At 40.8% G+C, this 26,280-nt stretch overlaps 1 protein-coding gene across 8 annotated transcripts in view; it reads right to left on the bottom strand.

The window, feature by feature from the left end:
* gpat2 (glycerol-3-phosphate acyltransferase 2, mitochondrial) overlaps window positions 1-26,280 on the bottom strand; it is a 210,676-nt gene that overhangs the window by 107,476 nt on the left and 76,920 nt on the right. The window contains exon 1 of one of the 8 annotated variants that reach the window (XM_054731614.2): window positions 20,072-20,204. The exons of the other annotated variants lie outside the window; for them this stretch is intronic. The gene's annotated coding sequence lies outside the window, so the exon portion shown is untranslated. Of the gene's footprint in view, window positions 1-20,071; window positions 20,205-26,280 lie in introns of those variants that run through there. 8 annotated transcript variants of the gene reach the window in all.

Here is a 26,280-nt window from a genome sequence, read left to right as displayed (position 1 = left end):
GAAACGAAGTGAATCGGTGCTCGGTCGGTACTATGGAATTCGGTCGGTACCTTAAAAAGTACAGAATTCGGTACCCATCCCTACCAATGACACCTTACCATATCAAGAAACCTCCACCAGTGTTTCAGGGCCAAAGAGGCATGTTCCCTTTGTGGCATCAGTAACACAAGCCTCCAGCACATCCTGTGGGGATGCAAGACAGCCTTGTCCCAAGGTTGTTACGGATGGCGTCATTCTCAGGTGTTGAGGAAGCTGGCCGTGGTTGTGGAGAATGCAGACAGGAAGTTAACAGCAGACCTTCTGCTCCAGCGCAACAGCCAATCTTGTTCGCAAGGGCCAGAAAGAAGATCAACTCCTGTCGCCAGAGAACGCCATCAAAAGTCCTCTCAACAGGCAGTGAGTGGACCATGAGGGGTGACCTGGGGAAGCAGCTCCAATTCCCCAGAGAGTTTGTAGCGACATCACTTCAGCCAGATCTGACTGTTTGGTCAGAGCCAATCAAGACCATCCTGCTGGCGGAGCTTACAGTCCAGTGGGAAGAGGTCACAGAGGCTGCCAATGAACACAAGCGTTTCAAGTATGCGGACCTAGTGAAGGAATGCAGGGAGGCTGGCTGGAAAACCATCAAACGCTCAGTTTAAGTGGGATGTAGGGCCTTCATAGGGTCCTCAACTGTTCACCTGCTCCATGACGTGGGATGCACAGGAGCAGGGTGCAGGAAAGCCACAAAGGGGCTGGCAGAGGAGGCAGAAAGGGGTAGTGTTTGGCTGTGGTTAAGGAGGAGGGAAAGGGGTTGGGGGAAAAGACCTAGGGGATCAACAGGAGGTGACAGGGAGAGATCCCTGCCATCGCTGCGCAACCAAGCAATGTACTGGGGTTAAAGGAGTGAAACATCTATGATTGGAGGCCCCTAGTAGATGACCCGTTTATGCTGAGAGAGGTGTGTAGAGAGTAGGGCTGAGCCATATCATACCTTTCACAGTAATACCGGTACAATGTTGGGCAGTGATAAGGAGATGAAATATTAAGATACGATAGAATGGGTTAAATGTGGTTGCGCAGTGCCTTTGTTTTCATACGCTCATACGCACATGGCGGAAAAAGCATGGCGACGATGGAGGAGAAGGGCGAAAGGGGCTCGTTAAATGAAACAGAATTTGTTTTTGAAAAAGGTGCAACTTCAGTGGTGTGGAACTGGTTCAGTTTCCGCCCGTCAGATACCCAACAAAGCACAATTTTTTGTAGAGCATGCAAGTGGGCCGTCGTGGCGAAGGGAGGAAACACCACAAACCTATTTCATCATTTGAAGCAGAAGCACTTTTTGGAGTACAACAAAGCTGTTAAAGCACGCGAAGATGCGTCCCCTTCAACAAGTGCGGTGGTAAGACCAAAGAAGCTGACTCAACAAACAACTATAAACAGCTGCACCCCACATGACAAAAGTAGCAAACACTGGGGAGAACTAACTAATGCAGTGTCGTGTTGTTTAGCCAGGGATATGATGCCCATTCAGAGTGTGGAAAAAGAAGGTTTCACAAAGATGCTTAAAACGTTTGATTCACGCTACAAGCTGCCCACAAGAAATACTTCTCTAAAGCCGCTTTGCCTGCTTTATATGAAGAGGTTCATACTGAGGTGTCAAATGCATTATCGTCTGTGGAGTTTTTTGCGTCCACCATGGACATGTGGTCAAGCCGAACATCAGACCCCCTACATGAACCTCACAATACATTACGTGGACAAAGACCGGAAGCTACAAAAACAAGCGCCTTGAAACAAGTCTCCCCCCCACCCCCCACACTGGGGAAAATATAGCCAAAGGGTTAGGGTATAATGTAGTTTTGATGCACGTAAAAACTGCTACTTAAGTGAAAATTTATTGGTGGGTTCTTTGCACTAATAAAGTTGTGAAGTTGTAAAGTACTTTGTCTCGCATCAGTCATATCGTCAGTTATATCGTTATCGCACATTTTTAAATATATATCTTGATAAATATTTTTGGCCATATTGCCCTGCCCCAGAAGAGAGACGTGTGCACAAAGGCACTGGCGGTGGTGTGTCAGGCAGCAATGTCCAGCTGGTTGAGCACCAACCTGCATCTTCATAATGAGGGGGGACCTGCAATTTCTGTCACTTCTGTGGCTTCATTTTTTGGCAGGTGGATTTTCCCCCTTGAAATCAAACTGAATAGTAGACAGAATAATTTTTGGAGTATGTTAAAGGGATACTAAGAAGTTTTGGTTGCTTTTAGCACCCCTTAGTGTCCATTATTAATTCTGTGTGATCAAACCAGAAAAGAAACGTATCTCCTCGGTGTGCACTTGTCTTTTGGACACCTTAATCTAACTGCTGAAGTGTCTCCCCAACCTTCATTAGTGTCTACAGGAGTGGTTCATCACTAAATTACTGCAGAGCCCGAGATGTAAGTTACACTTTTTCTAAATCTAACAGATGGTGGCCTGCCAACTGATGTTGCAAGTGCAATATTTTGGCCACAGAGGGCAGTAGGGGTCTCAGTGGCATTCCACTAACCCTGTCAAGGGTAATTTTAGCACATACTGGCTCAAGAAAATGATTTGAAAATATGAAAAAGCTGCATAGTATTCCTTTAAGAATTTGATCATTTTAAAGAAATAAGTTATACTATAAAATATACGGCAAACATGGCTCCAACGGTTCATGAATAATATCTAGCAGAGTAAATGTGGATCTTCATGTTCAGGTTTAGTTCAAACAAAAGTTCAGGTGTCTTATTGGGTTAATGTTGGTGAGTAAGTGGGATAAACAATGAAGAATCTATGATCACCTGCTGACCACAATACAATAATAGCAAAAAGCATTGTAGAAGCTTGCCTAGGACAAATACAAAATTTAATTCATGCAACTTCATTTACAGGGATTATGCATTACTTTGTAGCACATGCTCAATAATGTGTATTTTAAAACTAAACTGCAGGGTCAAATGACTATCAAATAATATCTCATTATGAGTAACTTTTTTTTCTCCTTAGTGTGTTTATATGAAACCATGGCAACTGATAGTCAAACCCAGACAATGCATTTTGCTGAATTAGATAAGTGAAATTGCATTCAAAGGTTTGAAGTATTTAACAGAAAAAATAAAATTAAATAAAACAGACCCTTATAAATTAAAAACCTAAAAACTATGGGTCTGTTTTTAAAAGACACCATAAACTCCTTATTGCACCCTGCAGTTAAGACAGCCCTAGGTTCACTGGAACTTAGACTGATTTAACCAATAACTCCACAAACAGCTCATTTCACTGAGACCAGAGTCTATGCTTACAATCTGTGGTCCTGTCCCTAAACCTCAGCCTTTCTACAACTGAGTTCGACCACACACATTTATGTGCAACTCTTAACACTGTCAGTTTTTGAAGTAGATTAATAATACACAAAAAATGAGAAACTTATGCCTAAAATGAAGATGGAAAGAGAAGTGGGTGTACTTGAAATTCACACAACTATCTCTAGAACAAGATGACAATCAAGACAGATGAACTTGGGTGTTGTTGTCATTTGCATGCCTGTTTAATGCAAACACATGCAATATAAATGCAGAGGTTCCTGCATTTTTAATGAATCTTATCAGAGGGCTAAATGTGAGGCACAGTGTGGTTTTAATTGAAGGAGAATAATTTAAGCATCATTCAACCTGTAAGTTCTCCAACTACCACCTAATCCAACTCCTACTCCTTATAAAAGGTGTAAGCAGCTTGCATCAACTCTGTCAAGAGATACAAGAGATTTAAACTATGTTGCTCTCTGGCAGCGGTTTAGTGACTGGTTTGCTGTGTCCGTGAAATGGAATATGTGAAATAAACTCAAGCTTTCTATGACATCACACAATGCTAAGAGCAAATTGGAATTGGTTTATGGCATAACAGCTATAGCAAATTTACAACAATCTCTACAACAGAAAAAAACACATTTAGAAAAAATGTTGCTAATTTTGGCACATGCGGTTCTAGGTCACGAGCACCAGAAGATCATCTTCTCCTCAAACGTGAAAACAGAAGTGGAGAGACAGAGGAGACAACTTCAAACACCAGCTTGTGGTCCACAGAGAAGGTCGGTGCTGCTGTCTGCCTAAGATTTATTAAATATTAATTTCTTGCTTTGAGCTTCAGAGTACCAGATTACCCTCAGGGCCATAGTCCAGTGGCCTTGATACGAACCCATGCATATCCAATAACACACCCACATACGAAAAGAATGACTAAATGCATACTTGCAATGACATTAACAAGGTAATCCAGCTGACTGCAACATAAAAACTAGCTTTGAATGTGCTTTCGGTCTTACAGCGTGTGCTAAGCCTAGTGTGTGAACTATTTTTACTTTGCATACTGTCAAGGCAAAACCATCCTAATCAACTGTCAGCAAGGGTCACAGCCTTGATAAGGGGGTATGCTGAAGGGATGGCAGAGAAGAAGAGAGCTAAAAGCAGGGAGTGGCAATGGCTGTGTTCGAGTTGAGCTGCGCCTCGCCTGGAAAACAGACGAGAGCAGACGGAAGCGGCAGGGGGAGTGGCTGAAAGCCGGCCTTCAAGTCGGACAAATTTCCTGCATGTGTAGCTCGCGGGTGACGATGGCTGAAGATATCGCGTAAGTGTTCACACTTGTTTAATTTTCAATTTTAATTCTGGTGCCTGTTAGCAGCAGAAACACATCCTCACGTGCGTGTGGAAATCATATATTGTATATGAAAACATGACTGTAATAATAAGTAAAGGTTATCAGCTGTAGGTTTAGTGTGCACATAGCAAACGTGTCAAAAGAAAACAAAACACATTTCTCTTTATGGCCTATATAGTTGTCATCATCAACATAACATGATTTACAGAATACATGTGACCAACTAACATTTCATGTTCTACCACCGGATGTTTGGATCAAAATATGAACAATCAGATCTTAGATCAAGTGAGAGCCAGGCGTTTCCCGTCATCCTCTAGGTTTAGCAGCCGGCGGAGAGAAACTGCAGCGCCTTGCTCCAAAATCTGCGGCCGCCTTGATCTCAGGAGGATATCGTTGCCTACGTATGCATGACGTCAGAGCAAGTCGGCATCAAGTCGGACACAAATCTAACCGGCATGCACTGCGCGCCGCTCACCGCTGGTCTAATCTGCGCAGAACTGGCTCATCTCGAACACAGCCCATGTTCAAACCTCTGAGGACTCGGCTGGTAAGTCTGTACAATAAGTTTTTCCTACAGCCCAAAAATTTGTGTCTTCTGATTTCACTCCTCGTTTACATCCAAAAAGTAAAAATGCACCGTCTGGATGTTAATGCTCTTCAGTAATGCCTATGCTTGCTAGACTTTAAATTCATTACTAAATTTTAGCATGCTCCTTGACCCAATGTGTAACTAAAGAAAGAAGATGGTAAATGATATTTGAGAGATTTGTACTATCAGCTCATAGTTGTTTGTAAATCACGGCTGTTTATGCTACAGCAGAGCAGCTTCGTGTAAACGTGAATTGTACACCACAGCTACAATGGCTTCCCCTTTCTGCAGTCTCCTGCTTTCCGTTCCTTCAAAAGGTCAACACTGTCTAAATGGCTTTGCTATTTGTCAGTGATGCAAATTTGCTTGTCAAAGTTTACAAAGTTAAGACTCAACACAAACAGGAGCCTGAGCAATTGAATTTTACAAAGGATTCACAAGACATGGGAAAAGTAATGAAAAACTGCTCTCAACTGTCACTCCAGAGACTCCGGTCCTGTCCAAACCGTTGACTCAGCTGGCTTTTTATCCTAGCACTGGTGTCAGAGAGAGTGAATTAGGATTGTTTAACTAAGAAAATAGGGAAGATTAGGTAAAACTGGATGGCATTGTTTGGTTATTTACCGTAAATCCTCTAATACTGGCCTATATTGAATTAACGGCCGGGTATCATATTTTGGCCGGTGTCGGAGTCGGTGAATAATGGCCGTTTTTTAATTGTGGCTGGGTGGAATGTGGTAACAAGCAAGTACGGGGGGCGGTTGTGTCATCGCCTCACTTTTGATTTGCCAGTGATAGACCGCGAGGGTAACTTTAACCGTGCAGAGACGAAGAGGAGGCGAAAATTTGATATCAAGTTCAAAGAGAACGTGCTGATTATTCTGCAGAACAATCTGGGGAGCAGTAGCAGGGGTTGTATGACCTAGTCACTAGTCGACTTCACTGCTCTATAGTGACTTTTTATGCCTGTCATCGACTAGTCGCTGTCAAGTGATAATGACCGGCAAGATGCAGTCCACGGAAAAGACAGCAGCCTGCTGTCAGCAGGTGACTAGCTCCTGCGCGTCGGGAGGCAACGCGCTGTGCCAGAGCGTCGGTACTGACACCCGCCGTAAAACAGACATTTAACCAAACTGTGACGTTTACCCTCTTGCAATTTAACCTTCCCCTCACCCCCATCCTAACCTTAACCAGCTTGCACATACAAAGCTCTGATTGTTGACGTAATCCAGACATCTGCGTCCTGAGCACGGCCACAGTAACATTATCAAATCAGGTGTCGCCACCGCAAAAATTAATTTAACACGCGAACATTCATGTCGGCTCATTTCCTTTTAAGTTTTCTGTCTTTTGTTCTTTTATTTGTGCCCGATGCTTTTCGCTGCTGTGGATCGGGGCACATCACCTGTTTTGTCCTCGGTGACGCACCTAACTGATGTGGTCGGCGAGCAGCGAGCACGCCGCTGTTTTTGCGGTCGGTAGATCTTTTAGAACTGCAGTTCAAAGGTAACTCATGAGGTGAATATATATGAACCCAGGTAGCAGTTTTTCTTTAGGATTGAGAGGAGATGCAGGAAGATAATAAACAGGCAGGACAGAAAAATAGTCAAATAAAAACAAGTTAGTTTTTGTACCTGCTGTTGCAACAAACAGACACCATTGAAGGTAATCAGAAGTGAGGAACAGAAAATGAAATAATTGTTTTAATGTTTAGAGCAGCAGGAACTCTGAGAGGCTGCAGGCGCATCAGTGAGTTTGCAGCCGCAAGGCAGGGGGAGGGGGAGAGGGCTGAAGCAGAAACTACCGTTGTTAAAAGAAATGTGTTTAACTTTGAAAATGTGGGCGCGGTTTTAATTGTCAAAAACTCCAGAGAACCATTAGTTCATTTTGCTCAAATAGAAATTGAGGTCTGCCTCTAATTCTGGCCCTCCTTCCAATAAAGGCCTGGAGCTTGATGAGCTTGAGTCAAATACAGACCCGGGCCTGTATTAAGAGGATTTACGGTACGTATTCGTTTTTGTTACAGTTTTTATAAATGAGTATATCTCAGAAACTATTTAATGGAAGCCCTTCAAAAAAATGTGTGGTCATTTGAAAGGATTGTGTGAAACTTTTTTCTATTGACATTTTTGAGGGATAAAGCTGTGGCATTTCTGTATAATGAAAAATATGTGTATAAACAAAAAATGATTTTTAATTTCTGTATAATTGCATTTTTTAGTAAAATATTTAGTTGCTATGAACGTTTTACATTTATATAATTAGAATTCAGAATGTAAGGGTTGTGTTGATGTATAGAAAGTTGAAATACTCCAAAAAATGGCACCACAGCATGTAAAAATGTAAACATAAGTTCTGGCGAACTTGTTCTAAAATGGGTTAAATTTCATTTTTAAACATTGCAGGGCTTTCCATTAGTTTGTATAACTGATTATACAGGTGAATCATTCTGACCCCATGCATGGCAAATTACTATTTGATACCTTTATATATTTTTTAATATTTTCCTCTTTGCTACTAACATTTTTACATTTTAGCATCTGAAACTACACTGTAGACAGCAGCAGACATGGAGTCAGGTCTGTACTTTCTTCAAAGTGCCCGTGCTTCTTTTCTTCTCTTTTGTGAACATTTACACATGTTACAAATGGCTAACTTTAGACCTTTTCCGTTCAATAACTATCTTACACCAAAGATGTCTGGCGAACATGTTATGGTTGTCTTACAAACAGCTCGTGCAGAAATTCAGCTGTAATTAAAAAAAGAAAGAAAAACATCTCACAATCCTGTCACTAACAACTCAGGAAACCATGTCAACACCTGGATAAGGAGCATGTCTAATTTGAAAATACAAACATTTAGTCAGCTGACACGTAAGATGTCTGGATGGATGTACAGGGTGCTGTGTGAGTTGCCTGCATTTTAATTTTATTTTGTTTATTTATTGAGAACCTCATTAGCTCCCATCATAGTTTGGAGCTATTCTTCCTGAGGTCTCTTCCAATTTCATTACAAATATTTTACAAAACACCCCCGTCCCCACACACACCCAACAACAACAAACCCTAGGAGCTCATTATAATCATACTAGCTCAATTGCAATAATGATATACCAGTAAGTTACCACACACTTCAGCGTTCATGAAAAATCTAAATAAGTAAATACGGAGAGTTTACAGAGAGCAATAAAGAAATATATCCAAGAATCAAAAATTATATCACATCACTTCCATAACAAACAAAAACTATAGAAGCTGTCATAGCTCTTTGTCCTGTCGTTGTGCTGTCTGCCCACAGAGCGCTTCTCTGCATTTCTTCTGAAAAACTATTTTTACCAACCATGGATTTGATAAACTGGTCATTCAATGCGATCGATAAGATTTTTTTCAACAATGACAACGGAGCAGGGGGCTCCCACATGTCCACAGGGGACACTTCCGGTGGGATATATGTTGGATTCCTGGAAGGAGTGGAAGATCGTATGCCTCAGCCAGCTGTCCATTGAGGATATCGAAGACGTGTGGATATTCGGCCTGATGATCACTGGATTTCTCCTGATTGGAGTGGGAGGATATCTGTTTTTTTTTTATTTATTTGGGAAGACGGGAGTGATTGGAGGGCGACCCGCACCCACGGAAAGCACCGTCCGTGTGGAGACTTCTCAGACTGGGACGTTACTCGAGGTGAAATGTAAGCTGGACAATGTTCTAGCTGCGATACCGGTATTAGTGCGCAAAATGGATGTCATCTCGGAGAGAGTCACCGGACGGTATGGACAGGTTTAAAAACCCAAAATTGGCTTCACCGAAGGACTGGAAATGATCAGTTTAAAGACTGAAGGCAGAGGAAAATTATCTCAGCCTGACCCAAACAAAGTCTTGTTATCTGAATCTGACGCCCTGGTAGCCTTGAGCGGCAAGCAACTAAAACCCCCACGAAGGGATGCAGACAGATGCTGTGAAAACCCGACCTTTTGGTTTAGTTTAAAATATCACCTTGAGTTTGGTTTAACCACCCAGTTTAGAGTTTGGACCTTTGGAGATCCTTATTTTGGTCCAGAACCTAGTAATCTTTGCCCAGTGGGGCATCCCTACTTATTTGTACATTTGTTTTAATTCCCCACTGGCAGAATTAGTTTTATTATTCCCAACCTGTGGATGGAAAGATTTATGTTTTTTTTGTAGTTATAAATAAACCTGATCATCATTTTAACTTTTAAATCCCGTTATTGTCCCTTCCTTTTTGCACACGAGCCAAACTCCCCAAGAAGGGTCATAACACCACTCGCCTCACGCACATAAGTGACCAAAACAAAGCAGCATGGAGACACTCCATCTCCAACCACCTCTCAGGCAGCAGCCTGCACTCCCAAGTTCAACACGTCACCAGAACATAACCAACCAACACAATAAAAGCAGTGTTATACAAAATGGAAGGCCTGTAGTGTTTATTCTCTTACAGTAAGAATTTATCAATTTTTTTGAGGAATTTATTAGAGATTTTTTGGTTTTTATTAACTGTGCAAAAATAATCATTAGATTAAATGTCTAAATAGTCCTTAGAATAGTTGACTATTTGATAAAATAATCATCAGAATAATCATTTTAAAAATAATCGTTTACCCCCAGCCCTATTGGTCATATTGCTCATGAATATACGTGAAATGTATTTTTCCAACACATTGTCAGACATTACTGGCCAAATTGATTTCAACATGATCTAGATAAAAAGTCCTTAAATGTATAGAGGACTGAGTACTTCTGTTGAGATAACCCAAGGCAAGCAGAGACAACAAAATAAGAACTGAGAAAGAGCGGAGAGCAGCCCACCGAGATGATACAACAGGGGCTCTCTAGATAGTCAGCTGGACAATTTTATGACCTTGATTATCAGCCAGCAAGGATTGCTGCATGGAAGTTACATGGAGCAGCAGTGGGATGAAAGGAAGTGCCAACCAGAAACTGGCATTTCACACAAAAACATCCCAAAATATCATGACCCAGACACCAGGTCAAACTCAGTGGAAAACATGCCCTTCAAAGTTACAAAAGGCATTATCAGTGTAAATATCTATTAGTAATAAATATAAGTTGTTTTTTAAGCATCAAACAAGTACTTACTGGTAAAGTGTTGCTATAAACACAAAATAATCCAATTTTTTACAATCAAGCAACCAGGAACATATTCCTAAAGCATAGATATGACGTTTGTGGGTTATTCTGTATTTTCACTGCACTACAGAAAACCAAGGTGCTTACCAAACCATGGACTTTGCTAGCATCCCTCATATTTTCAAACTGGCTCAAGCTGACAGAGTGCATGCATTAATGCTGACAGTGAATGGACACATGGCTACAAAGTCTGATCCAAATGTGTCTAGAGTGCTTTCATCTGAAGCCATTCTATACATAACAAACCACAGCGAGTGTGTGAAGCACATCCAGAATACACAAGGTGGGTACTTTTTCCACAAGGTTTGTGATCCCTTATGAATACACTCGAGAATCCTTGAAGACACCAAGACCTGGGCAGGTAAACTATAGTGCATGACCCATTGTAACCCCAAGCAAGATCTAGTTGGATAAGTGGATAAGAAAGAAAAATTACAGAGCCCCAATTCAGTGAGTTTCACCAGTCAGATAAAATTACTTAGTTACGATGCACAATCATGGGCCTGTGAAATCCATTTCACCACCACAGAGCTACTTGACTCCATAAATACCAGATTTATTTAGGCACCATTATGTGAGGAATATCTTTATTTTCACAACAAAGAATTTTTCTTAAACCGATGAATTGGACATGCATCATCCTAATCTTAAAAATCATCTTTAAACCGCTGTCATTTCAAATTTGCCAACACAAAAGCGAAAACATAAGAAAATGTTTACCTAGATGTCTTAAGAAAGCTCCAGCCTAAAGCCCTCATTATGAGTCACATTTTTCCCACAATACAAATTTAATTCTGACTCATTAGGGTAATGTTGGTAATTTCATGTTTCTAATTCTTCAGCAGTTGCTTTAACCAGCAGTTCAATATCAAGTCATGCTGGAAAACCCAATTACAATGCTGTTTCACAGCTTTAACACCTCTGTCTGCACACTTATATCAGGGATCTCACTAGATTTTCTTCATTTCTGACAAATAAATGAACTAGCTAGTAAAAATTATGTCAGTGCTCATTATGGCTGTCATCCATTTGCATGTTTTAATTCACTTTGCTGAAATTAAACAGCTTATTTAAAACCGTGTCATTTTCCAAAATTGCCCAATTTGCAATGCACTCTGCAACACAATAAGGAAAGAGAAACGCCAACACTGAAAGTGACCATTCACTTACTGTCAATATCATCGTGCCAAGCAGAAGATTTGCTGTTATTGAAATTAAAATCAAACTTAAAATATTAATTAGTGGTGCCACAGATCAAGACAGTCGCAGTTTGGGTCGTATCACAAATAAATTTGCTCTCCATTTTGTAGAACACTTAGTGCAACATTTTTTTGCTCTTTGCTCATTAAATACAAACAGCATTTAGCTCAGGACTGATTTAACACAGTTTCGTTCTATAATATCTATAACATCAAACGTTTTTTTCACTGAGTGTTTCTTACTATCTAGAATTAAAATTTCAGATATTTACTAAGAAAATTCTCATGGATATCTGGAACGTTCATTTCTACTAGGAACAATAGAATTATAGATATCTGGAATACATATCCAGTCTGACTCAAATAATAAAAAAACACCTTAGGTTTATAGGGTAACAACATAGCTGTTGATATCTTCATTTGCAAATTTGACTAAAAGGAATTCAATTAGCACTACAATCAGTTGAAATATTGCTATATAAAAAGGAATTACAGAGAGGTCCGATTGCTGATTAAATGTTAAAACAACTTGCCACAGCATTAGATGACTCCCTGCGTGTCCTGCTTTCACTGATTTCATCACCTTTTAGAAGCGCTGTTTATTTTTCTTTTCTCCTCTGACAAGATTTGTCCCCACCAATATTTACAGGTTCCATCACGTTAATGTAATAACTGAACATTGATGTAAAATCGTCCCAAAACTTCGGATGACTGGTGGAGTACATGCTAGCAGTGCTTCTTGTTTTCAGCTCTTCTTGTGTTCTGACAGAGGCTGCTTGATGGCGTGCATAAATGCAACAGGGAACCAAGTTAGTAACCCCCCCCCCCCCCCCCCCCCCCCCGGCCTATACTGACTCACTTTTACAGAGATCAAGAACACAGCCCTTGAGGTCTCACTCTTTTTCCTCCATTCTAACTTGTTCTCTCTCTCAGGACTACCCATGCAGAGTGTTTGTTTTGATAACAGTTACACCCTTACTGATGCTGGCTGGGTTCCAGCTTTGTAGAGCACAAGTTTACACGCCGTTACTTCCTGTTTGGCAATAATCAGATGGGTCTATCAACATAAAATATATATAACCTCAGGCTTATAAAATACTATTACAGCAGATTAAACACACAAGGGATGTTCTAATTATGACTTGTTTCCAATACTGATCCCAATAATTTAAGAATCTTCAGATACTGGTGACTAGCAACTTTTTAATGCTTGAAAATACAAGCTATTTGTATATATAATAAATAGTCATGCTCTAATGACCTTTTATTGCATGGTGTGGCTGGAACTCACATAAATAGAAACTGAGTAATAATGAAGTCAATGGCCTCATCTCTAAAGCTGCAAAATTCTTGCATCATCATGCCGCCACGGTGCTTTCATGAAGCACACCGTGGTGGAAGTATTCTGCTGATTTGCCGGCATGGTGTGTTCTGAAAGTGGCAAGTGACAAATCAATCAAAAAACGCCTTGATCAGTGTTAAGTACTGCTCGAAATGCTTCGTGATTGTTAACTTGAGAGGCGCTATATAAAAGATCATCTTTTCTTGGTAAATGGCCGGTATTTGTATAGTGCCTTCTTAGGATCTACAACCCCCCAAGGCGCTTCACAACACAGTCGGGTCGTCTCTCTGTCTCTCTCTCTGTCTCTGTCTCTGTCTCTCTCTAGCCCCCTGCAGACAGGCCATGAAAAACAGAAATGTTCCGGACTCTGTCCGTAAGACCTTTCTGTCTGAATACAAACATCCGGATAACGTGTTCTGGAATTTAACCGGACGAAGCCCCTAGTAACAGGTCCGGACTTGTTACGGACAGGGTGGCTGCTTCAGACTGGTGAGGTAAAGTTCCGGACAAGGGGGAGGGGGAGGAGGAGGAGGAGGGGACCGGGGGACGCTGTGCGCACCTAGATAGCTCGCTGCTGTAGCATGCGGCGAACCACGGCAGCTCGCCTCCTACGGTACCGCCTAGACGCGCGACGGAGCGCTTCACACCGCTTCAGTGATTCCTTTAACCATTAAGCTTCATCATCCAGGTCTCCTATGCATCTTCGTGTGTGCAGAATTATGCTTAAGCGCCTCGTGATTTTTATCTTGAGAGGCGCTATAGAAATGATATTTTCTTCTTCTTCTTAACATGGGTTTGGTTCCCGCCGCCGTCAGACATCTGGAACTTTTCCCTGCTGTGTGAACGCAGCCGAAAGGACAAGTTCCGGTACAAAAGTGGTGTGTCTGAAAACACAGTTCCGGTTAAAAACTGGATTCAATTGTCCACAAATGTTCCAGAATGTCTGTCTGAAAAGGGCTTCTGTCTCTCTCTGTCTCTCTCTCTCTCTCGGCTACAGTCACTTTATTCCCAAATAAGCAGTTCTTACTAAACAAAATCAAATAACCACCATAGTCTTCCACCTTTTCCAAATGTTGACTGTTAAATATACATTATATAATCTGAACAAAATTTCAACATTGAAAAAAAAAAGTCTCACCGATATTTTTATCAGTCAAAGAGCTTTAAAGTGATGAATATTTCTAAACAACAGAAAGTAACGCCGAGGTTTGCTAATCAAGATTCATTTTAGTTGATTAGTTGAGAAGTTGAGTTCCTATAAACTTTACATTTTCTGGTAAGCATTTATATTCCTTATGATGAAATATGTAAAGTCAGCAAGAGAGATGGCAGGCTTTGTAGATTTAAATACATATTGGAGAAAAACTCATTTACATAATCTTCCAAGTTGTCTGAGCGGACCTGAGCAGAGGCACAACCAACATAAATAATTAATTTCCTTTTTAAATTCTTTATTGTCATCTTGCCTCTTGATTCCTAGTCCTGTTCAAACAACTTGGGGAACCTTTGGTAGGCAAAGATGAGTTTAAAATCCTCAGTGGATTCTGCCAAGATATGAAAACTCTCATTTGTATGCCTCTACTTTACGCACAAATAGAAACAGAAACACATATTTAAAAAATGACAAATCACACTGCACAAAATGCCTCATTTTCTTTCATTTCATAACCTCCACAGTTGCATCACCCCTTGGAACGAGCCTCCTCCATAAAAACCAGAAGTGTCAGTTCACATTAAAATGTTTTACAATTTAAATCTTTAATGAGTTTCTGCATCTACTCTGCAATGGTGCACTTTGATCCAAACTTTGTTTTTAGCGTTATAATTCAGCAGGTTCCTGTTCCCTCCAGGTGGATGGATCTAGCAACAGTTTCACAAGCAATGTACCATCCAGCAGTCCTAACACTTTGTGTCCATTTAAGATTTCCCAACATTATGTGTCTGGAAATTATATAGATTTTTCAACTTAGGATGAAATGTTAATTACACTAATGATTAAGTTGATTGCAAAACCATGAGCGCTTTGAGCTTCCTGACAGGGTTGCGGAAGGCGCTTTATAAATAAAGCTTTGACTGATTGATTGATTGATTGATGAGGCAACACATTTCTTATGAATATGATTTTAGTGATCTTCACCAAGTTATCAAAATCAAAGTCAAAAATTTCTTCTACATAAAACAACTTATTGATCAAAGCACCATGCAGGGTGGAAAACAACACAAATAATTTACAAGAAAGCAGCTCAAGATGACTCTGAAGCAACAAAAGAACATAGAGCTAATTAATCTGTACAATAGAGTCATGTTCTGCTTAACTGGAACCCGAAGCCAAGGAAAACAATTGGTCTTGAGCTGTGATTTAAAGTGATAAACAGTTTAAGAGGTTGGGAGCCAATGTTAAAACCACATTACGGCTGTTTCCACAATTGGACCTTCAGCATAAGCGGGGGATGTACTTGGAATGGCCCAGCAGAGTTGCTGACTGAAACCTTTGGTTAACCCATGCTGATTGGTTGTAAGTCAGTAGGAAATTACAATTGCAGATGTTGCCAAAACAACCAGCGTTTGTAAAGCTGGTTGCTAGTGAAGCGGAATAGAGAGAAAAGTAAATAAGCTACGTACATGCTGCTTTAAAATTGCCATAACTAATCTCCCATGCAAAAGAAATGCAGCAGAAATTCCCCATGACAACATTAGAGCTGAGGAAAATAATCAAATAATCGATGCATCGGGATGCGGACATAAACGATTCTGCATCGTAAAAGAGTACGCCATAATCGATTATAGTGGAATGTAGTTTTGTTTTTTTTAACGGCGGCACCAGCGCCGCGTCCATATCTGTCAGAGTGAGCGTCCTCCACATTTACCTCCGCCTTCATGTGGTACTGCAGGGCTGAGCGCTAGAGTTGTCACCCGAGACCAAACCGGAACCGAATCAGCCCGACCGGTTCTGTTGGATTTGGGCCGTGAATTATGTTAATTGAGCAGGTTGTCACGCGGCGCGCTCCGCTCACTCGATCAGCAACTGAGAGAGAGAGAGAGAGAGAGAGAGAGAGAGAGAGAGAGAGAGAGAGAGAGAGAGAGAGACTGTCTGCTCACACAAGAGAGACGATCGAAGGACGCTCCTCCAAACCGATGCTCCAAACACGCATTATTATTTTCATAATTTAATTATTATTTCTCCTGGAAGCGCTCAGTCAGACTGCTTGTTGTAATGTAGAGAGATCTGGTCTTGGGGAGGGGGCGGGGTCAGTGAGGGCGGCTGCAGCGTGATCATCTGTCTCTTTTATTTAGGGACACGGAGAAGTTAAAAGGAGAGAGAAATAGAAGTTCTTGTTCCACTTTATTATTTTGTTTCATGATGATAAACTGATGTTAAATTCAGCTTAAAGAGAAACTGGGAGGAAGCTTTGGTTCATTTTAGGTTACAGGACATCTTGTCTCCTATCTGCTCCTCCAGAGACAGCATGGGCATGAGGGTGAAAGGGTGAGGGTTACACAGGACAGGTCTGTGGAAAGGTTTGTAGTTAGCTGGTTAGTGAAAGAGATCCATCGGCTGGGTAATTTAATCCTCATCCAGCCCACAGCCTTCTGCTGGTGTTATTATCAGAAAGAATAAAACAAACATCTTTAATATTATTGGAAGTGTGGAATTTCTTTTATGTTTTATTATTTTCTGCATCAAACTGAACTTGATTAATTCTCCAACATTTCAGAAACGAACCACTGGGTTCAAATGAAACTAAGTCAAACATTTCATTTGGTGTTATTTCTGACACCCTTCAACTGTGGCATAAATATTTGACTCTAGAGCTGCTCAGAGACATTAAACACTCATATATGAACCCATTATGGATTTTATTATTACATTATGTGTCCTGTAGGTTTTCAGTACTTTTTTAGATTTTGTAAAGCGTGTTTTCTCAGCCTGAGGCGTGGTGTTGAACGAGGAAACAGATATTTTACTTTGTTAAATCTTCTTAAATGTTTAAAATGTTTTGTCCTAACCTGTTGTGAATGGAGAGCTTTTGAGGCATGGCAGGTTGTGTCGATTACGTTTTTGATAAAAACAATAAAAAGCAATTATCTGATATCTTCTATTTATCAATGAAAACAAATCAATATGAAATAATCGTGATGCATCTGGATATCGAACTGAATTGAATCGTTGACCCAATAATCGTAATCGAATCGAAAGACAAGTGAAGATTCACACCTCTAGACAACATAATAATTATAAGGACAGAAGTAGCTCAGGAGGTTGAGCGTGTTGTCCAGTAATCAGAAGGTTTCAGGTTTGATCAGGCTCCAGCCAGAGAATGCTGCTGTTGTGTCCTTGGGCAAGACACTTAACCCATCTTGCCTGCTGGTGGTGGTCGGAGGACCAGTGACGCCTGTGCTTGGAAAGCCTCGCCTCTGTCAGTGCGCCCCAGGGCAGCTGTGGCTGCAATGTAGCTCATCACCAGTGTGTGAATGTGTGTGGATGACTGATACACTGAGTGTGTTTACATGCAGCCAGTAACCCTTTAAAAACCCGAATAGTCACAATAACCCGGTTCCGCACGGCCATGTAAACACCGCCAAAAACCCGGATATGCTCATTACTACACCTGGGGTAACGCTTTTCTAACCCGAATGTTTGGTCGTGTAAACGCATATCGTGATATCCCCATCAAAGCATGTGTTGTGCGCATGCTCTGTTCGCAAGGAATCTTGGTCTTTTGAGTAGCGAGATGTTTTGTATGCGCCAGAACTCCGGAAGTAAACAACAAGTTGGGAGCAACATGGCGAGTCGCGGCAAAGCACCACACTTTTGGAGTGACGAGGAAAATAAAGCGCAAACAAACGCGGTCGCTATCTCTTCCGAACTGGGAAACATGTTGTTTTCACGGATACCGGAACAAGAAGAACCGGAAATGACGCATATTGCGTCTGGACGTAGTCCATGCGTCCTGACGCTACCCCAACGTCCGCATTTAAATCGGGTTATGCAAGTTAGGGGTAACTCTTCCTATTTATGCTTGTAAACGGGTTATTCTGATCAATTCAGAAACCCGAATGCCGACCTTAACCCGATCATAACCCGGATATTGGCTGCATGTAAACATAGTCAGTGTAGTGAAAAGTGCTTTGGAGTGCTCTGACTCAGAAAGGCGCTATACAAGTGCGGGTTATTTATCGCCTATAATACAAGGGGCCTTGTTGTGTCACAGAGCACCACTACAAACAGCATTGTTTCTGTTCATTGAATGTCATTTTCTACATCACGCAGGCACTCTGTTGGTCCTCTGACCCGATCGATTACATCATACTTCGACAGAATAAAACCTTTACGTTTTTAATGTCTGAATATTTTTGAGAGTTGATTAGTGACATCACTCACTGCAGTGTCCTGGAAGGACTGAATCTGTATGGAGGCACAGCAACTGAGAGGATCAAGCCATCAAATCTGCGGGTCAATTTTTCCCCTCCCACAAACACAGCTTTTATCACCTCTGCCTCTGAGCATGGAATAGTAAAAGTGGATCGCAGAGCTCTGGTTGGAGTGAGATCACAGATAGGTTTGGATAAATATGGTGTTGCTATTCCTTTATAACTTGAAAAAACAAAACTTAAAGGCATTAATTATTGTCTGAAACTAATGGAAGAAGTTTTAGATAGATGGGGTTCAACTTCTCTGATGTGTCAACTTGACAACCGAGCTGATCTGTTTATGAAAATTAAAAGGCACATTATAATGCTCACAGTAATGTTTACTTTACAATCAATAAGTTACTTTAACTTAACTCAAGTAAAACTTTAAAATGTCAGTAGAAAGAAAACAGAAGCCAAACAAAATAGTAAACTTTTTAGAAAATGCACCATCTTGTTTCATTAAAACATATTGAAGCGATCACAATAATGAAGACCTGGCAGCTCGTAGTTCTCTCAGAGACTTTCCAAACCATCCATCATAATTTCTAACTAAAATATGTATTTGACAAATTAAGTGTTAATAAAAGCAGTCAGACCAGTTTTATAAGCATTAGCTAGTTGTCATGTGATCAGTTGCTAATCAAAGAATGGAGTTGGGTGTCTTTAGTGCTACTGAATGAAGTTTAGCATCAGCTGAAATCTTGTCAACCCCATTGGTTTCTAAACTGTTGTATCCCGACAACTCTGTAACCCACTAAATGCATTTACACCTTCCCTGTTTCTACCCCCTTGTGTAATCCCACCTCTTGTCTCCAACCTGACATCTTCAGCTGTAGATTATATATGTTTAATGTGTGGGCATAAAAATTTAGCTGCTGTAGAGACTAGCTATCCTGAACCGTACATCCATAAGGCATATGGATCTCTGTTTTTGAGTCTTGTTGATCATGGTGTCAAAAAATACAGGAGGTGAAAGAGTGAGCATTATAAATTCTGCATGAATCCTTTGCTGCAGATACTTGACTGAACTCCCAACTATGCTGACACCAGGGATGGTTTTGTATTGTTTCTCAATTAATCTGCTGCTTTAAGTTAATAGCCTATGATATGTCCTGATAAACAAATTTAAAAATACTTTATGAGTATAAGTTGCCATGGTGAGCTGAAGGTTTTACTATTTCATGATGGCCTATCCGTTCCAGAAAAATTAAAATGTAGTTCATTTATGCTTTATGGTTTTCTGCTAATAAAAATAATATAACCATTTTACAAGCAAGATAAGTTAATCTCCCCTGCACTGTTATTATATATTGACATTCTTTGTATTTATTTTATGTCCAATCAGCCAATGGGCCTTACATTCAAAAGCAGGCATATTAACATGCTCAATTTACAACAGGAGCCCTGATGTTCCCTGAAATTGGCTTTAAAAATATGTGCATATCAGTATCAATTATCTGCCAAAATAAAACCTAAAATTACTGAATGTAAATGAGCTATCTTTGTTGATCCCACACACCAATTTTCAAATATGTAATACTTTAGAACAAGTTTTGGCTAGGACAAAGATGACGTAAAGATAGTGCAACCATGAAATAGAAGACAAAAAACACCAGTTATAAATAAATTATGTAGTTTTTCTTTAAGTTACAAAACATCAAACAAACTAGAGAAAATTATTATAAAGTACTCACTCTGACAACATCCGTGCACTAGGAAACCCAGGAATGATTATACATTTTTCCATCTGCACTGCCTTGATTTGTGGATACTACTCATTAATGTCCATCTGCTAGTCACCATTCTCTGCTGAATGTTGGCAGTTCTGGTAGACTTGGCTCTGACAAGGTTCGAGCATGAATGGACTATTTGCTGCTGAAAGCAAGCCTCTGGGCTTTATCAGCAAGAAACACTCACAGGAAAGCAATTCCATTTACCAATCTATAGAAACCATTCACACACACAGCGAGTTGGAAATTGATCTAGACATCAATATCAACAGTGAAAACTGTAACCTTGCACGCGTTTCAGTGAAAAACGTTCCATAGGCAGCCTTTTGGAGGTTTCATGGAAAGTAAAGAATAAGTTGTAATTAATCTATTTAATCAGCAAATGCAAAAGTAAACTTTAGTATAACAGAGTTCTTTTCGCCAGCCTCAGTAAATGTACCATTTACTATAATAAAGTCTGTCTCATGAACAGAAAAGCGATCCTTCAATAATTTTAATGAACTATCTTCAAATGCTCACAATGCAACTAAATAATATTTAATAGCTAAAAGTACTTTGGTTCTGGATAAAGTAGAAAAGTTAAAGTTAAAGTCCCATTAGTTCAAGAAATTTGTTCTCCGCATTTGACCCATCCCCTGGGGGAGCGGTGAGCTGCAGACACAGCCGCGCTCGGGAACCATTTGGTGGTTTAACCCCCCCCAATCCAACCCCTTAATGCTGAGTGTCAAGCAGGGAGGCATTGGGTCCCATTTTTTCCAAAGTATTTGGTATGACCCGACCAGGAATTGAACCCCTGATCTCCCAGTCTCAGGGTGGACACTCTACCACTAGGCCACTGAGAAAGGTAAGAGGTTAGCCTAATAGAATATTTAATATAAAATGTTGGATTTGTGCTTGGTGATAAAAAATAGCCTGGCAAGCCATCCTATAGAGCTCCGGACCCCACGTGACTCTCAGTTAGTGGACGCCATTTTGGCATGCAAAAAAAGTAAACAAACACGGATGTAACCATGAACATGAATGGGATCCGCTTGGATTTTACTTTGTCGGAGTTTACTACACACTTTAAAACAGAAGAAATCGTTTTATATAGTCAGAATTAAATAGACTAAACATCTCCGACCCTTACCGTGCCCCTGGGATACTTTTAAAAATGCCAGAAGCTGTCGGAGCGGGCTTCTTACCGGCACAACACCGGACCTGGCCGGGGAACCCCTTGGGATTCCCCCGGCCGGAGGAGCTGGGGAGAAGGTCTGAGACTCTCGACTCTACTGCCCGCTCCGACGCCAGAAGCTGTCGGAGCAGGCTTCTTACCAGCACAACACCGGACCTGACCGGGGAACCCCTCGGGATTCCCCCGGCCGGAGGAGGCTGGCTCGGGCGGCTGGGGAGAGGGAAGTCACGCTACTGCCCCCGCAACCCGACTCCGCATACGCAGATGAAAATGGATGGATGGACGGACAAATAACAGATTTACACATAAGTAGTCTCGGTGAGACAGATAATAGCAATCCAAAGTGCTTTTTATGTGTGATCTGACAATTGATCAACCATTGCTTAAAAATTAAATACAGCTTAGCCGGTTAATTGCTGTGATCAAAAAACACGTAAACGGCAGCACGCAGAACTCACGAGGCAACGTTTTACGTGACGTTTACTTGCTGCTATGAGTAAAAAGACAGAAAAAGCCACGCCAAAATAAGTTTAGGAAGCCCACTAAGAATCATAATAAAAGCATTTAAAATAAATACCACACACAGTTGAGGAAACGTTGGTTTAAGTACCTGATATGAAGCGGTCGCTGCATAAGTGAAAACCTTTACTCTCGGGATCCCACAGCTTCATTTTAGCCCGGTCACTAGCGCGTTTTATTACAATGATCCAACATTTGCGGCGCTCCGGATCTTGGGGAATCCTGTAGATGGCTCATTCCTTATGTCGTCCGCGTCTGTTCTGCATCCTGGGGCACAACAGGAATCTACCATATTTCCCGTATGATTGAGTTTTCTGACAATAACAAATAGTCCAGCTGCCGGCTTCTGCATGCCAATATGGCGCCGTTTCGATTTGAACTGTTGCATGCCGGGAGAAGTGACGTCAACTCCCGGAGCTCTATATATGTAAATATATAGTGTGGCCATGACTCGGGCAATTGTGGGGCGGGGACTAAAATTGTCTTGCAAGCTGTCTCTACATGTTATTGGACAACAAACAACGTGACATGCTCACCTCTACAGATGTCAGTAAACAGGGTAGTCACCCATACACAATCGAAAAAGCTGCAAATATATATTCTTTCTAAAGGACTTAAATCACCTCGATCTGCTCTTGACTCAAAAACAATCCCAGGTCTAAAAAGTCCTAAGTTGATGCCAAAGCTGTTTCAAACAAGCTGTTGCCATCTTTGTTAGTTTGCTCCGTCTCAGCTCTGGTGTTAATCTTGCCCACCAAATAGAGCGTTGTGATTGGCAAGACACAAAACTGCTCAAGCTAGTGGTAGACCTGCTGAGGCTCCTATGGAGCTTAGCTGAAGAGCAACATCCTTTTGCTTCTACTACAGTCTGTCTACATTTCTAGGCTACATAAAAATTAAGTTTAAATAAAATTTAGCAGTAATCTCGTTAAACACTTTACTTAATCAACTTATTTCTTCATTTATTCTAATAAGTCTTATGTCTGCAGCTTGGACTATTAGATTAAAAACATCAAAATATTACAGCACATTACTGAGCTGCTGGTGGTGATCAAGACTTATTGTAAACATAGATCTAAAGGAGTTTTTGATGTTGTGAAGTTTTATCCATCAAGTAAAAACTTCAGTTTTGTTTAGGATCCAGCAGAAAAAACTCCATTTAGAAAGTTTCCTATATTAATGTGATCTAAGAGTTCCATCATTTATCTTCTAGTCAGCATATTTTAAGGGCAACTAGCTTCAAATATTCAATTAACATTTTAATTAGAAAATAATGTATGGGTTTTTTAATTAATCTAATATTCGAAGGTTTTGCTTTGTGTGTCAAATAGTAACAGAGCTAGTTTTGACTGCATGACTTTTTTTTATCTCATAGGAAAATAAATCCAAGACTACATATTTATTTAGAAAATTTTTTTGCCTATGCTCCTTGCCCCCATGACCTGCAAATAGAGGAGAATAATGAAATGAGTTTGCTCTTTTGCATCAGCATTTTCAGATTTTTCTGTAATGAAGTATACTGTTTGATTTATGTCTAGCTACATTTTTAGATAATCATCTAATGGTAATTTCTGAAGATAATCAAGATAATTTTTGCCTAATCAACACAATCCATTTCACATGTAAAATATGTTAATCTAACAAATGCCGTACTGATATGGTCCTGTGTTTTTGTTTTATATTAGATTGCATTTTTTTAAAACATTTTCTACACTTCTGCAAATGCTTAGGATTATCGGAGTCTAGGATAAAACTCATAAAAATTTGAACAAAGACTAAATACTTCTTTCATAAAAATGCAACACTCTGATGGCTTTTTTTCCTATTATGGGGGCAGATTTAGGTAAAAGTCTAATACCACAGAAGCATGATTACGTGTGGACTGGGAAAAACACAGTTACATTAGAAAAAAAAACAGTTAAAATTTAAAAAAGGGAACATTTTGACATTTCAACTATCAAACCTCCCTGGGCTGCAACCTTACTGTGGTGGAGGGGTTTGAGTGTTCCCAATGAAAACGCCAAGGAGCCAAGTTGTCTGAGGTTTTATGCCTCTGGTAGGGTCATCCATGGCAAACAGGTCCTCGGTGAGGGATCAGCCAACATACAGCCCACAGACCCCTTATGATGTATAATACAAATGGAAACAGTGTTCCCTTGCACAGATGCAGGTCGCCAAGGCCCCCCTCTGGAGCCAAGCCTGGATGTCGGGCACATCGGCAAGTGCCTATTGGCAGGGCTTTCACCCACGGAGCCCGGCTGGAAACAGCTCGAAGAGAAAATGTGGGTCCCCCTTCCTATGGGCTCATTGTGATGGGGCACAAAGGGGTTGGTGCAAACGTGTGATGTGTGGTAGGCAAAGGTGGGAACCTTTGTAGTCTGATCCTCAGCTATACTCTCGACTCTCGGAACGTGGAATTCCATGTCTCTGGTGAGGGAGGAGCATGAGTTAGTGTGCGAGGTTGAGAGGTTTCGACTAGATATAGTTGGACTCACTTTGACGCATGGCTCTGGCTCCGGAACCAGTTTCCTTGAGAGGGGGGCACTATGTGTGGGGGGACGGGTCCCAACTGTGGTATGTGCTTATGAACCAAACTACAGTTCAGACTACCCACCCTTTTTGGAGTTGTTGGAGGTGGTGCTCAAGAGCGCTTCTTCTGGTGACTTCCTTGTGCTGCTGGGGCACTTTAACGCTCATGTGGCCAACAACAGTGAGATCTGGAGAGGTGTGGTGGGGAGGAATGGCCCCCCTGATCAGAATTTGGACTGTGCTTTGTTATTGGACTTCTGTGCTCATCATGGATTGTCCATAATGAACACCATGTTCAGACATAAAGCTGTGCTCTTGACACCAGGATACCTTAAGCACGATCGATTTTGTTGTAGTCTCATCTGATCTGCAGCCACACGTGACACTCGGGTGAAGAAAGTGGCAGAGCTGTCCACTGACCAGGTGAGGTGGCCTAAGGGTTGAGTCTCTGCTTCTTGCAGATGATGTGGTCACCATGTGGTTGGCTTCATCAGAACATTATCTCTGACTCTCACTAGTGCTGTTCACAGCCAAGTGTGAAGCGGCTGAGATGAGAATCAGCTCCTCTATAGACGAGGCCATGGTCTTAAGTTGGAAAAGGGTTGAATGCCTTCTCCAGGTCAGGGATGAGGTCCTGTCCCAAGAAGAGGAGTTTAAGTAACTCGGGGTCATGTTCACGAGTGAGGGAAAGATGGAACGTGTGATGGACAAGTGGATTGGTGGTGCGTCTGCATAGGGTAAATGCAGGAATCTCAAAATTAAAGACTTTTTAAGACATTAGGAAATTAAATTAAGACTATTGCCATGAACTAATAAACTATAAAGCGCTCATATTTTGTTAGGTAGAAAGAAATCAATTTTTCAAACAAAACTTTAACCAAATGTAAAGTTTATTCAAATATGCCAAAGTATCAAAAAGAATTTTAAAAAGTTGATATTTTGGCACTTTCATTGTTTTGAACAACTTGAGCTACTATTTTTGGCAGCATTTTGATTATTTGGGGGCAAGAAAGGTTACCGAAAAAATGAAAAGTACAATGTTATGATAAGAATAATAAAATGGAATAATCCTTGTTTTTCCCCAAAGCATTCTTTAGGTTCAGTATACCAGTTTTCCCCATTTTCACATTGCACACTCCGTTAAGATTTAGAGAGTGAAGTCTGCTCTAACAAGTGACTAACCAGGTACTTAAAACAGTTAACAGGATAGAAGAAAAAGTAAAAGAAAAGAAAAGAAAGCTCACAAGACAAAATGAGCATTGGTTCACATGTGCCTTAGCTCATTTGCTTTTCTGTCAATCATCTCTTCTGTTTGAGCTCTTTGAGGTTTTCTTTCTGCCTTGCCCTTAAGGTGTTTGATTTTGTTATCAACCGTGCCGTTAAAGATGAGATTTGTCCTCTGCTTTTGTTGCAAGGTCATCTGCATCCTTTTGTAGTGCATGAGACATCTCGTAGCACCTTCCTCTTTTTTCTCAGTTGTTCCAGCTCCTCTTCTGTCCCTTTTCTCTTCAAGCTCTGCTTAGCCGCCATTGTTTTGTTTCTGTTGGTCATCCAGGTAAAGTCTGTATCTTGTTCTTGCCGATGCTACACTAGCAAAAAGGTCTTTGTTCACTGGAACCTTCCAACACACCCCCACAAACACTAACCTGATCACATATTAGTGTGCTTCTATCGTGTCCTCTAGAATATTCATGGTCAATACCTTTTTGTTTTGAGAAAACCCCTCTCTACAGTTGCTTGTCCGTGAGACAGAAGGAGCAGAAGTTGACAAAATTTCAATAGCTCAGGGTACTTGCTCATGGCTGCAAGCAAGAAGACATCAATCCTTAGGCGAGTTGGCTCAAAAGACAGGTATTCCTCACCTCTTGCCTCCAAATGTAAAAAACAGTTAAACTGCTGAAGAATGGAGTCACCTGTAAACATATAAAGTTTATAGACTTAAATTTCCAGG

Source organism: Nothobranchius furzeri, chromosome 17, assembly GCF_043380555.1.
Source record: "Nothobranchius furzeri strain GRZ-AD chromosome 17, NfurGRZ-RIMD1, whole genome shotgun sequence".
Lineage (NCBI taxonomy): Eukaryota > Metazoa > Chordata > Actinopteri > Cyprinodontiformes > Nothobranchiidae > Nothobranchius > Nothobranchius furzeri.
Note: the sequence above shows the minus strand (reverse complement) of the source record. Positions and strands in the feature narration are given on the sequence as shown.